The sequence below is a fragment of the Stenella coeruleoalba genome, assembly GCF_951394435.1.
Source record: "Stenella coeruleoalba genome assembly, chromosome: 7".
NCBI lineage: Eukaryota > Metazoa > Chordata > Mammalia > Artiodactyla > Delphinidae > Stenella > Stenella coeruleoalba.
In genome coordinates, this window is record NC_137153.1 from 60,693,510 (window position 1) to 60,706,454 (window position 12,945).

The 12,945-nt window shown below is 39.5% G+C and overlaps 1 protein-coding gene across 1 annotated transcript in view; it reads left to right on the forward strand.

The window, feature by feature from the left end:
* The window catches only part of MPDZ (multiple PDZ domain crumbs cell polarity complex component), a 779,300-nt gene that overhangs the window by 697,266 nt on the left and 69,089 nt on the right, over positions 1–12,945 (forward strand). The window contains exons 66-68 of the mRNA XM_079926367.1: positions 1,184–1,341; positions 9,575–9,685; positions 11,477–11,549. The gene's annotated coding sequence lies outside the window, so the exon portion shown is untranslated. The remainder of the gene's footprint in view (positions 1–1,183; positions 1,342–9,574; positions 9,686–11,476; positions 11,550–12,945) is intronic.

Sequence of the window (12,945 nt, forward strand, 5' to 3'; positions counted from 1 at the left end):
GGGACTTCCCTGGTGGCGCAGTGGTTGAGAGTCTGCCTGCCGATGCAGGGGACATGGGTTCGTGCCCCGGTCCGGGAGGATCCCACATGCCGCGGAGCAGCTGGGCCCGTGAGCCATGGCTGCTGAGCCTGCGCGTCCGGAGCCTGTGCTCCGCAGCTGGAGAGGCCACAACAGTGAGAGGCCTGTGTATCGCAAAAAAAAAAAAAAAAAAGCCGTATATAAGATTCTGGAAGTGATGCCTCTCTATCTTGATGGTCCCTGCTGCCCAAGTGTTTCAAATGTAGTCCACTGCATTTCTTACAGACAGCAGTAATATAAGTAGGACTAGTATAAGATTGGCCTGTGAGCAGCTGCTTTTCTGATAGCTAGCCTACCACTTTTGAAGCCTGCATTAGAACCATATAGCAGTTATTATTGTCTTCTCGTTATTTATAATTGCCCCATTGACCTGTAAGCACTAATATTAATAGATATCTCTCGTTTTTGATTTTTACTTCATTTTCCCGATTTTTGAAATAAAATATCTTCACTCTGGAAAACTTAGGAAATACTTAATGAAGAATTAAAATTGTTTCTCATAAGCTAACTTTTACGTTTTGGCCTGGATTATTTTATTTTTCCTATAAACTCATAAGTACTTCCCATGAGACTGGTCTGTGCCAGGGATCATTCTAAGTGCTTTACCTTCAGTTAATTTTCACAATGCTATGAATTTTGTAATTTTCAGCATTTTTTGATGAGGAAACAAAGGCCCAGAGTAGTTAACTTTCCCAATGTCACAGAGGAAATAAAGGCAGAGGTAGGATTGGAACCCAGGGCTGATTCACTCTGAACCAGGAAACAGTAGTGCCTCAGTTTGGGCTTAAATGGAACATATGTTTTGTTGTCTTTATTTTCCCGTTAATATTATAATGATATAAATAATTCTGTTTTCATTAAACATTTTCATAAATATCTTTAATAACTGAAGTGTTCATTATATGGGTGTTTTATAATTCGTTCAATCAATTTATTTATAAATGCTCTCCATGCCATTCCCCAAACAGATCTAATTTTGCAAGCTTTGTCGTATTGAATTGATTTAAGTTTAGTAAACTTAGTTATGTATTTCTCTCATTGGGGGAGGTTATTACCTACTCTGGTTAAATTTTAATGTAGATTTTCCAATGCATTTTAATTTTAGGAAATATTATACTGAGGGGAAACTATATCTCATGATGGAAGAAATATAGGAATCACCGTGTAGAATCGGTGAGGGAGATGAAGCTGCAGTTCTGTGCTCCCAGACCCGCCCAGCAGATGGCACCTTCCCCGTGGAGACCTAAGTTTTCACACTATCTGGTGAGAGCTGCAGTTTTCTTTGAATCATTGTAATTCTGTAGACAAAAAATGTCTTAACTTTGCAGCTCTTGTCACTTCGAATTTGGAAAGATAAAGAACAGTGTGCTAAAATCCAGATATTTCGTGCACTGAAAATTGAGGTGAGGTTGGGGTAAAGTACATAGGAATGTCTGGGAAGGGATGGCAGTCGGATTCCTTTCTTCAAAATGCATCACTGCTGGTGCTGGGAAAACTGGACAGCTACATGTAAATGAATGAAATTAGAACGCTCCTGAACACCATACACAAAAGTAAACTCAAAATGGATTAAAGACCTAAATGTAAGGCCGGACACTATAAAACTCTTGGAGGGAAACCTAGGCAGAACACTCTTCGACATAAATCTCAGCAAGATCTTTCTTGATCCACCTCCTAGAGTAATGAAAATAAAAACAAAAATAAACAAATGGGACCTAATGAAACTTAAAAGCTTTTGCACAGTAAAGGAAACCATTAACAAAATGAAAAGACAGCCCTCAGAATGGGAGAAAATATTTGCAAATACTGTGCATCAACTATACCTCAATTCAAAAATATATTTTAAAAAATAGTAACATTCTGAGAAGGGAAAAAAGAATCCATCACTGCTTTCTTCAAAATGCACCAGGGAACAAGATTTTTAAAAGAAATGCGGGGCAATCGTAATTAAGACTTTGTTTTTGAGTTTTTACTTTTTGAACATTGAAATATTTCGTGTGGGAGGGAACACAAACAAGACTGAGAATAACCTGAGGCTGAAAACATTTGCAAAGTAGAGTATGCCAGGTGCTTTCTTCTGTGTGGTAGATTTCTCAAATGTTCTCTACCTTTGTACTGTGAATATGTAATTAAAGTGGATAATGGAAAAGGAGATGTGAGGAAAAATAAATTTGCTTTTTAATTTTCAGTAATTTGAATATACTGAATTAAAATAACTAGGCAACATACTTTTCTGTCAAATCTAGTCTGGAGATGTGTTTAGAAGCTAACAGTTAAATAAAATGGAAATTAATGAGTTTTTTAAAAGTTAAAACTTCCAAAACATTTTGGGAATTATGGTTTTTACTTGTCATAAATGTGTACATTTTTTTCTAATGTCAGAAAAATTCTTTCCCAGACTTGAATTATTGAAAAGTTTTTATTTTATTTTATTTTCAAGGAAGAGTAGCTTAAAATGGATTGGATAATTTCCAGGATTTTTAAAATAAATTCTGATCTGGGTTAAGACTGTTATACATATTTTCCAAAGATGAGGCAAGTTCGGGAAAATCAAAAAAAGTTTAGAAAATGCGGTTTTCTTAGCAAGAAATGGATTTTACAAATTAACTATTAAAAAGCCCAGTTACTATATATTTGATTCAACCCAATAAAATCCAAACAGCTTTTTTTTTTGGTGGAAATTGAAGCGCTAACCCTGAAATTTATATGAAAAAGAAATGTACCTAGAATAGCCAAAATTATCCTGAAAAAGAACAAAGTTGGAAGACTCACACCACCTGATTTCAAGACTTACTGTAAAACTACAGCAATTATAACATTGTGGCAAGAATAGGCAAAGAGATCATTGGAACAGACCATGTACCATCAATTTTCGACATAAAATGTGTAGTCAGGTAATTTTCAAGTAGAGCTTTTTAACAGAGTAACGAGAATCTTCTCCATAATGGAGTCAGACTAAGTAGATAAATGTGGGGAAAATGAACATTTACTCTTACTCTATACAGAAATCAGTTCAAGGTGAATCATAGAACTAAACAAAAAAGCTAAAACCACAAAGCTTCTGGAAGCATATATAACACCTTTAGAACCCTGTGTTCGGGGAGTTTCTTAGAGTGGGCACTAAATATAAAATTAAAAGTTAAAAATTGGACATTATCAAAATTAAACTTCCATTCATCGAAAGCTACTGTAGAAAATGAAAAGTAAAGCCACAGACAGAAAATATTTGCAAAACATATATCGGACCAGTGATTTATATTTGGGTTATGTAAATAATTCCTACAAATCAAAAAAGGACGACTTAACTTTCAAGTGGGAAAATGTCTTAGAGAACTTTACCAAGGAAGATCCCTAACTGACCAATAAGTGTGTGAAAAGATGCTCAAGATCAAGAGTCATCAAGGAACCGCAAAATAAAGCCAGAACGAGATAATGCTACACACACACTAGAATGGCCAAAACTTTCAACACTGACGATACCCAGGATTGGCAAGGATGCAGAGCAACTGGAATTCCCACACGTATTGGTGGGAGGTGTAAAACTATTCAACTAACCACTCTCCTGGGTTGAATAGCGTCTCCCCAAATTAATGTCCACCTGGAACCTCAGAATGTGACCTTATTTGGAAACAGGGTTTTTGCAGGTGTATTCAAGCTAAAATGAGGTCATAGTGGATTAGGATGGATCCTAAATCTGATGACTGGTGTTTTTGTAAGAAGAGGGACATGGAAGCACAGGGAGATAGGAGGCATACAGGAAAGAAGGCCATGTGAAGACTAGGTAGACATTGGAGTTATGCTGACACAAGGCAAGGAATGGCAAAAATTGCCAGCAACCGCCATAAGCTGGAAGAGGCAAGTGTAAGGATTCTTCCCTGGAGCCTTCGGAGGGAGTTTGTCCATGACAGGAACTTGATATCCAACTACCTGATTTCAGAAGTTCTGGATTCCTGAACCCTGTGACAATGCATTTCTTTTGTTTTCATCTACCCAGTTTGTGGTACTTTGTTATGGCAATCCTAGGAAACTAACACGACCACGTTAGAAACGTAGGCAGTTTCTTATAACCTTAAACATATATACCTACCTTAAAACTCAGCGATTCCGGGCTTCCCTGGTGGCGCAGTGGTTGGGAGTCCGCCTGCCGAGGCAGGGGACACGGGTTTGTGCCTCGGTCCAGGAGGATCCCGCGTGCCGCGGAGCGGCTGGGCCCGTGAGCCATGGCCGCTGGGCCTGCGCGTCCGGAGCCTGTGCTCTGCAGCGGGAGAGGCCACAACAGTGAGAGGCCCGCGTACCAAAAAAAAAAAAAAAAAACTCAGCGATTCCACTCCTTGGTATTTACCCCAAAGAAATGAAAGCATATGTCTGTAAAACTATTTGTATAAGAGTATTCATAGTGGCTTTAGTTGTAATAGCCGAAACTGGAAACAAATCAAATGTGCAAGAAGGGAATGAATAAAAAATTGTTTTATATTCATATAATCAAACACTATTCAGCAATAAAAAGGAATAAACTCCATAGCATGAATGAACATCAAAAAACCAAACATAACAAGAGAAGACAGTAAAAGAAGCCAGAAACAAAGAGTATTTATACTCTATGAGTCCATTGATATGAAGTCCAAGGGCAAGCAAAAGTATTCACAGGCAATTAAAATTAGACCAGTGAGGGGAGGGGAGGGGAGGGGTCGACCTGAGAGGGCCTGAAGGGACTATCTCAGACACTGGAAAAGTTCTGTATCTCGACTGTGGAGGTGTGGTGGTGGTGTTTAAGTTAATGTGTATACATTTGTCAAAACCCATTGGGCTATAGACATAAGTGGATGCATTTTATTAAATGTAAATTATATTTCAACAAAATTGTTATAAAGAAACATAAATCTTGGAGCATTTCACCATATACAATATTTACCTCAATTTAAAAAGAAGAGGGCCATGGCCGTGAGCCACGGCCGCTGAGCCCGCGCGTCCGGAGCCTGTGCTCCGCAACGGGAGAGGCCACAACAGTGAGAGGCCCGCGTACCACAAAAAAATAAATAAATAAAAAGAAGAGAAAATCCTCATTTAATTTAATGAAAATGTTTATCCCTCTTCTGTTTTTGAAAAACATACTAAGTATCTGCTTTCAGAACTCACTTTTAATTCTTAGGCAGTAGATTATCTTCAGGTGATTTATTTTTATTCTCTAAGTTTCCCAATCTACCTTGAATGTAAGAATCCGTACAACTCATACCGTCGGAGTTCACTTCTGTGCGTGTCGGCAAAGCCTTAGGTCTCAGTTTCCTCAGTTGGGAGGATTCTAATAACTTATCAGGACATAATTTGCTCTGTTGGCTATTTTGTTAGGAAGGGAATAGGTCACTTGCAGGGGCCAATCAAGTGCTAAATAAAAAGACCTGTACTTCAAACTAAGAATGCACAGCTTTAAAGAGCATTCAGAATGTTCTTGGGCATTTTTTCAGATGGGAGGAACAGACAGAATTTGGCCTGTCTGAGAACAAAGAACAAACCAGCTTCAGGTGGGCAGTATCCAGTTCCGGTCTGACAGCTTCTTGGCAAGTGTTCTACGTATCAAGCTCGACTGGATGGAAAGGAGGACCTGAGGGGAAACACAGCAGAAGAGTGGGGGCAGGCAAAAGAGAGAGGGAGGCCCCTGGAGGGGCCTAGGGAATCCACACTGCCCAGCTGCTTCTGTATTTATGGTGCAGCGCCAGCGCCATCATGTGGTCATCAGTGGAATTTCAGAGGAAGAAAGGAATTCTTTCCCCACTACCTTTGAAGAGTGGAATTAAAAAAAACAGTCACCCAAAGGGCCTGAAAAACTTTGAGAAGGATATCACCGTATAATTCTTTTCCATTTAAAAGCTGAAGGGATTCTTGACATCTCAATTAGCAACACATCTGGAATCGTGTTTGTTATCCAGATACCTGTTATCTGTTCCTTCATTCATGGAACATTTGTTAAACACTGTGCCAGACCCTGTACTAAGCAGGAGAAAAGCAGGCATCATGGTCTCGTGAAGCAGACAAACCTGTGAACAAAATATTAGAGCAATACAAGTACTGTAATGCAGGACTGAAAGAGACCCTGCCCCTGAAAAGGAGCCAAGTGGGAGATTTTAATATTTACCAGAAATGCTATGATGTCCCCTCCGCCCCTGCAATTTGGTGCTATAATCTTATTCCCTGAAAGGCCTGTGTTGATCCTATTGCTTGTGTCACTCGCCCATACACTTTTTTTTTAACATCTTTATTGGAGTATAATTGCTTTACAATGGTGTGTTAGTTTCTGCTTTATAACAAAGTGAATCAGCTATACATATACATATATCCCCATATCTCCTCCCTCTTGTGTCTCCCTCCCACCCTCCCTCCTGCCCATACACGTAGAACAAATCTAGCTATAATTATTGATTGATCGATGGATTGACTCAGTAATTATTTATTGAGGTCCTACTATATGGTAGCACTGTTGTTAAGTGCTGGGAGATAACAGATACAAAGGGAAAAGACAGAAAATGTTTCTTCTTTTGTTAAGCTTGTGTGTGGGGAGTGAACTGTTAAAAAAATGTCATGTGTCATGTATATAAAACATAAGCTATTTTCTTTTTGCCTATTTATTTTTGTTTTTATTTTATATTTCCCACCCATGTCTGTTGTTCCTTACTTATTAGCTTGTGAACAATTATTCTAAGCTATTTCAAGTTAGTTTGAGATTTTTAAATCAGCTTGGCTTCTTCCTTAAGGATTCTGGGAAATTGATTTAACTTTCCTCTTCAGAAGGGCACTTGGGTTTCGTTTATGTGTTAAGCCACAAAGTCAGAATCTGGGACAAGACTTCTAGCTTAGCTCTATTAAATGCTTCATTTGTCAGGTTTACTTCCTCATCTCAGTTTCTCCTGGCTGCTTTAGGGTCATGCATGTAATAAACATGAATGGTATCAGAATTTTATAATCGAAGTAGCAGATCTTCGGAAGCTGGCAGCACGCTGCATACACACCCAGCCCCTGCGCCTTGGCACTCACAGCCATCAGGGAGAGGATTGCAGCCTCAGCCCCTCAATCACACAGAGTCGGCTGTCTTTCCATCTGCTCCAACTTTGGGAGCCAGAGCAGGGAACGGGAACTCTTCTAGTGACCTGAAATGAGAGAAAATTTAAATAATCATACTGAACTCACTGGAGGAGGGGGCCAGGATGCCCAGAGTGTCCGCTTCAGGCTCAACTACTTTCCCCAATTTAATCAACCCAGTGGCTCATACCTGTAAGCCTATCAGCTTCTGTTCATTTAAATTTGCAGGGAGTTTTTTTTTTTTTTGTAATAAAACTGAAGCTAAATAGAGATTATGTGTTATTTCATATAAAGTACAGTTGTAAATTCTATGCTGTGGTAACTTTCTTTTAGCTCCAGGTGTTTCAGACATTAAACACAAAACCAACTTTATGCTCTTTATGAATTTCAAGGAAAACGTCTTTTGATTCATAGTGCCATCTGAGAGGAAAAAAATGTAATCTTTGCCACAAAAAACAAACCTGTCATCAACAATAAAAAAAAAATCCTTTGCTTAAATTTCTGTATATTTACATGACCTGGTCACAGTTGTTAAAAATTTACAGTCTACATACATTTGATAAAAAAATTGAAACATTAAAAAATTCTCCTGTGTATCGCTGACTCAAGCCTTTAAAGACATAAATCTGATCTGTGTATGCTTCTACAGAGAACAGTTGTTTCATCAGAATTTTAAACATGTTATTGGTCACTATTAAAACAAATCCAATAAAAGAACTGAATCCTCATTTAAAAATACATACTTAAAATATTTTTCAGACTTTAAAACATCACCCAAAAGCATGCCTTGCAATTTTATTTCTGAGGTCTTTGCATTTAGGACATATGAACCGACTGTTTTCCCTTTGTGAAGAGCAACTGTGCTGTTCTCATCCTAGCATGCCTCTTCAGGGTATTAACTGCTTCCAGAAAACCATCGTCAGTTGAATCGATGAAGCATCCTCACTGCACCACAGAACAGGATGTACTGATGAGATAATCCTTTCCTTTGTGAAGGGCCAGTTTGTGAGACAGGCTGGATTAACGGCACGTACTTTTAAAGTCGCGGTTCACAGCCAGCTTCATTAAACTGCATTAATAATCTTTGCAGTTTTATTGCAGCAACAACTGGTGAACATTCTGTTGTCAAATAAATAGGCTTTTATATTAAAAATGGATACTATTCTCACAGTCATATATTTTTAGAGAACTTATTTCCCTAAAATTTCCCTCAGCCTGACCCTAAGGTGCCTGAACTGTCTGATGAAGGTCATCAGTAGTGTAAACAGATGAGATAGAATCTTCATGAATAAAGTGACACTTTCTAGACCCATCCCTCTCAGCCTCCAAGTCTATACCAATTTAACAGTCTTGAATTGTCTGTAAAATTATTTCAAAATATAGGTCTCATCTATATGTTACTCTCATGGTCTAATTAATCAAATACTACAAAGAAAATGACACTGTTTTGTATCCAAGGCAACAGTATAGTATATTGTGCCTTTACTAGGGTATTTTTGAGCTTGAATTTGAAAATCAAGTATCAATTCCATAGCCGTAGCATTATTTATTCATTTTCATGAAGGATAAGAAGGCTTGTATAACTTGACACTGAGAATAGAAAGAGTTATTTAAAGATTATTGCTCTAGTTCATTGCTTAAAAAGTTCCTCATCTATGTCATGTAATAACAGTAATAACCGCAGGGCTTCCCTGGTGGCACAGTGGTTGAGAGTCCGCCTGCCGATGCAGGGGAGACGGGTTCGTGCCCCGGTCCAGGAGGATCCCACATGCCGCAGAGCAGCTGGGCCCGTGAGCCATGGCCGCTGAGCCTGCGCGTCCAGAGCCTGTGCTCCACAACGGGAGAGGCCACAACAGTGAAAGGCTTGCATACCGCAAAAAATAATAATAATAATAATAACCACAATTAAATAATAACATTGTTGTGGTCCTAAAACACTGTGTGCTAGATACTGTTTTAGGCACCTCACATATACTAACTTATTTAGCTCTTATGACAGTGTTATGAGATTGGTATTATTATTATCCCCATTTTATTGAGGAGGAAACTGAGTCACAGGAAGGAGGAGTAACATTCAGAGTCTCATAGAGAGGAGGTGGTAGAGTCAGGACAGAGTCTTGTCACATGCTCTTCCCGCTAAACGAATCCTCTCTATAATCTTTATTTTTTTTTTTTACATCTTTATTGGAGTATGATTGCTTTACAATGGTGTGTTCGTTTCTGCTGTATAACAAAGTGAATCAGCTATACACATACATATGTTCCCATATCTCTTCCCTCTTGCGTCTCCCTTCCTCCCTACCCCACCCCTCTAGGTGGTCACAAAGCACCGAGCTGAGCTCCCTGTGCTATGCGGCTGCTTCCCACTAGCTATCTATTTTATACATGGTAGTTTATATCTCTCAATGCTACTCTTTATCTCTAGGCTGAAATCCTCCTTCAACTTCATATCAGGCTGCAGACCATCTCTTCCCAAACAGCCCACCAGATCATCAAATTCAGCACGTTCCAGATGGCGCGGAGGATCTGCTGCCAGGTACCTGCTGCCTCCACCCTTAACTTCGATTGTCTAACTTACCTTCCCAGTTGTGATGAAGATGCTTTCAGGCTCTGCTCTTGCTTCCCCGTCAGTGCTTGCCTCACTCACACTTGGTCCTAGCCAATTTCCGTATCCTACCTATGAGACACCTTTAGCATCTCTTTCCTCTTCCCTATCCCCAGGCTCCATTCTCTGAGGCATTGCTTATCTTTAACCTGGACTTTTGAAATTGACCTTGAGTGGTTCTTCCTATCTCCATTCTTTCTTCTCCAATGAATCCTACACATTAGTCGCAATGAAACTTACTAAAACATACTTCAAATCATTCCTGCTAAGAAAATCCTAGTAGCTTGCCTATAAAATGAATACTAAGCTCCTAAACTTTCCACTGTAGGTTGTTCATATGATAACCTCAACCTTGTTTCATTCCTTATTGCCATTGCATCCTTCTGTCTCTGCCTATCTGTTTTTGCTTGTGAAATGTTCTTTAATCTTATTTTGTTATGTCTGATCCACCATCCCAATACCAACCCATTGCTTCCACCTCACCATTGTGTCTCTCCCACGTTCTAGATGAGATGTCCACTTGTTTGGCCAAATCTTCTTTCCTAATTTTTCAGGTCTCTCCCTTTCTCTTCCTCCCCTTCGCTAAATCTTGGTTCAAGAATTCTTGCTTAGGCTAGAAAAATGCTTCCTAACTAACCTACCTAATCTCCTTCATTAAACCCACTCAGCATTATCACGTCAGGGTAACAGTATCAAAACACACACTTTCACCTTGTCAATTTCCTGTTCAAATGTTAGAAGGGCTTCCTATTTACTACAGATCAAACTCCAAAGAGGTCACCATATGACACAACTATAGGGAGACCCATTCAGGTTTTATTCTGTTGGAGTCCTCAGACTTCTTAGTTTAGCCTTAAGCAGTATTTTGAGAACCAGTAGTAGAAATGTTATTATATTACAACCTGCCCCTCCACTCTCCCAGCCCCCGCAAGGCATACGCCATCACCAAGAGAAGATGGGCCATTACCTTCAGGTATGTTGGGGAAGCATTGAGTCAAATAGGTTCTCCTTCCTGGAGGATGTTCAGATGTCTTCCATATGCTAATGTGTATTATGAATCTCCAAAAAGAATGTCTATGGACAAGAGTTGTTTTTGTTTTCCTCAGTCACTCTTTGGTATTTCCCAGGACACCAGAGTCTCCAACCTAGAGTTTAGGAAAGCCTGCCCTCCACATTCTCTGATCCTGTCGTCACCCCAGGTCAGAGGCCACCTCAGAACTGCCTTCCCGACCATCTTGGTGGACGTTGCCATCCCTCCTCTATGCCGTCCTCCTGTCTTATTTTCTTCATAATACTTGTCACAATTTGATGTGATGATGCTTGTTGCTTGTTACTTATTGTTTGTTGTTCTTTTCCTCTAGGATGTAAGATCCAAGGGAACCAGCATTCTGTCTTGTCTGTTACTATCTTCTCCACGTGGGATAGTACCTGATACACTTAATGCGGGGTTTTTTTTTTTTTGGAGGGAATATATGTTCCAGTCAAAAGCCTTGCTTGTGTCCATCTCCTTGTTTCTCTCCCTACCTAACTGAATTTAGGCTTATGTTACACGGTTGAAATAAAAGTTTCCTCCTCTCTGAGGTTTTCCCTGATGGCCTGACTCATCCCAAGTAATAGCTCTTCTACTGAACTTCTGTAACGTTAGTATTTGAATAAGTCAATTTAGTTTGAACAGTTAATATTTTTTTACATAGAAATGCTACCTTATTCTCCCAACTATAGGGTATTTGCCTTGTGGCCAGGATTGGTGTCATACGTTGGATATCTCCGAAATAACCAATACATGGCTTCTCAGGTAAGCAATAAATATCTGTTACTTGATTGAGTAGATATTCCCATTCTGTTCCCTTGAAGGATGCAGTGTCATGCTCATATGTGGATTGGCTGGGAGGGCTCCATCCTAGCAGGAAGTATATCCCCTGCTGGCAAGGAGGTAGAGAGAGGGTTTCTACAGCAGGAGAATCTTAGGGACTTGCTTTGAGTCCTCCTGTATGTGTGCTTTCTGGCATTTCCATGTGTTTGGTAAGTCTTCCTTGCCAGTAGCTACGTGGAACAGAAGAGGGGGAAAATCCTCCTTCTGGCCTACAGAAAAGGAATTGACAGAGTATGATCAGTCATAGAGAGGGGGAATATGGACCTTGCAGGGAAGCAAAGGAAAATGTACCTCTCCTCAGTTTGCAGAAAGGTAGTTTGCACTTAAACAGCAATTTTTAAAAGTGTGTATGTTATGCTGTTTTGAGAACCTGTTTCCTTCAAATGTTTATTTTACAGTATTTCTACACACATTATTTCATGTACAATATGACAGAGAAAAAATATGGAAGATATAAGTGATCAAATAGTTTTGCTAATAGCCAAGAGGTTTTCAATTTAAATATGATGGATTCTGTTTGGGTGGAGATGCTATACATTCTCAACTTTAAAATTATTTCTTATTCTCAGAAGAAGTAGCTATAATTGGGAGGAGTTGCGGTAAAAAGGTATAATGAAGAAGTTAGGGAAAGAAGGGAGTTTGGGATCGAATAATACAGTATGAGTGAAAATTCTTGTCTCGTGTATACGTAGAGGGTCTTAAATTCAGCAGTGCCAGCAAAACCTCTCTGGCGTCAGGGACCTTGGATTGAGATGTTACTTCCTGTAATGAATCAATAGGCACGTGCATTTTTATGTAAGTCCCTTCAATGTTAATCCATCTTTAGAATTATCACAGCAATTCCATTTCTTTTATGTGGAAATAAGATGTTCTTTGTTGAGACAGGTTAAGCTCTTGGGTCTTCATCCAAGTGATGTGGCTTAAGAACATCTGGAGAACCTACCCTTGTTTTCTTATTAATGGAAAGCTTGTAGGGCTTAGTGATTTATAACTTCTGTGTATACTAACACACCATCTGATTTTTTTCTTTTTTTAGAACTTGATTTCATTTGGCACCTTTATGTGATGATGTAATATGCCACATACGAAACTTTCCTAATGAGAAAAGCCAGTATTTCTGCCGCATGTCAGATTGCATAGCCATGAGGGGCATGATTTGGAGCAGACTCCACCTAAGTGTTCGGATCTTCTGGAATGTTGTCAGGGTGCTAGTTTCAGCTTGTCTCCAACCTTTCCATCTCAGCCTAGCCTGGGACCTTAAGATGAAACCTACCCGCAGGTGGATTTGGCAGAGCTTTGAGATACTCTGTGAGAGAGG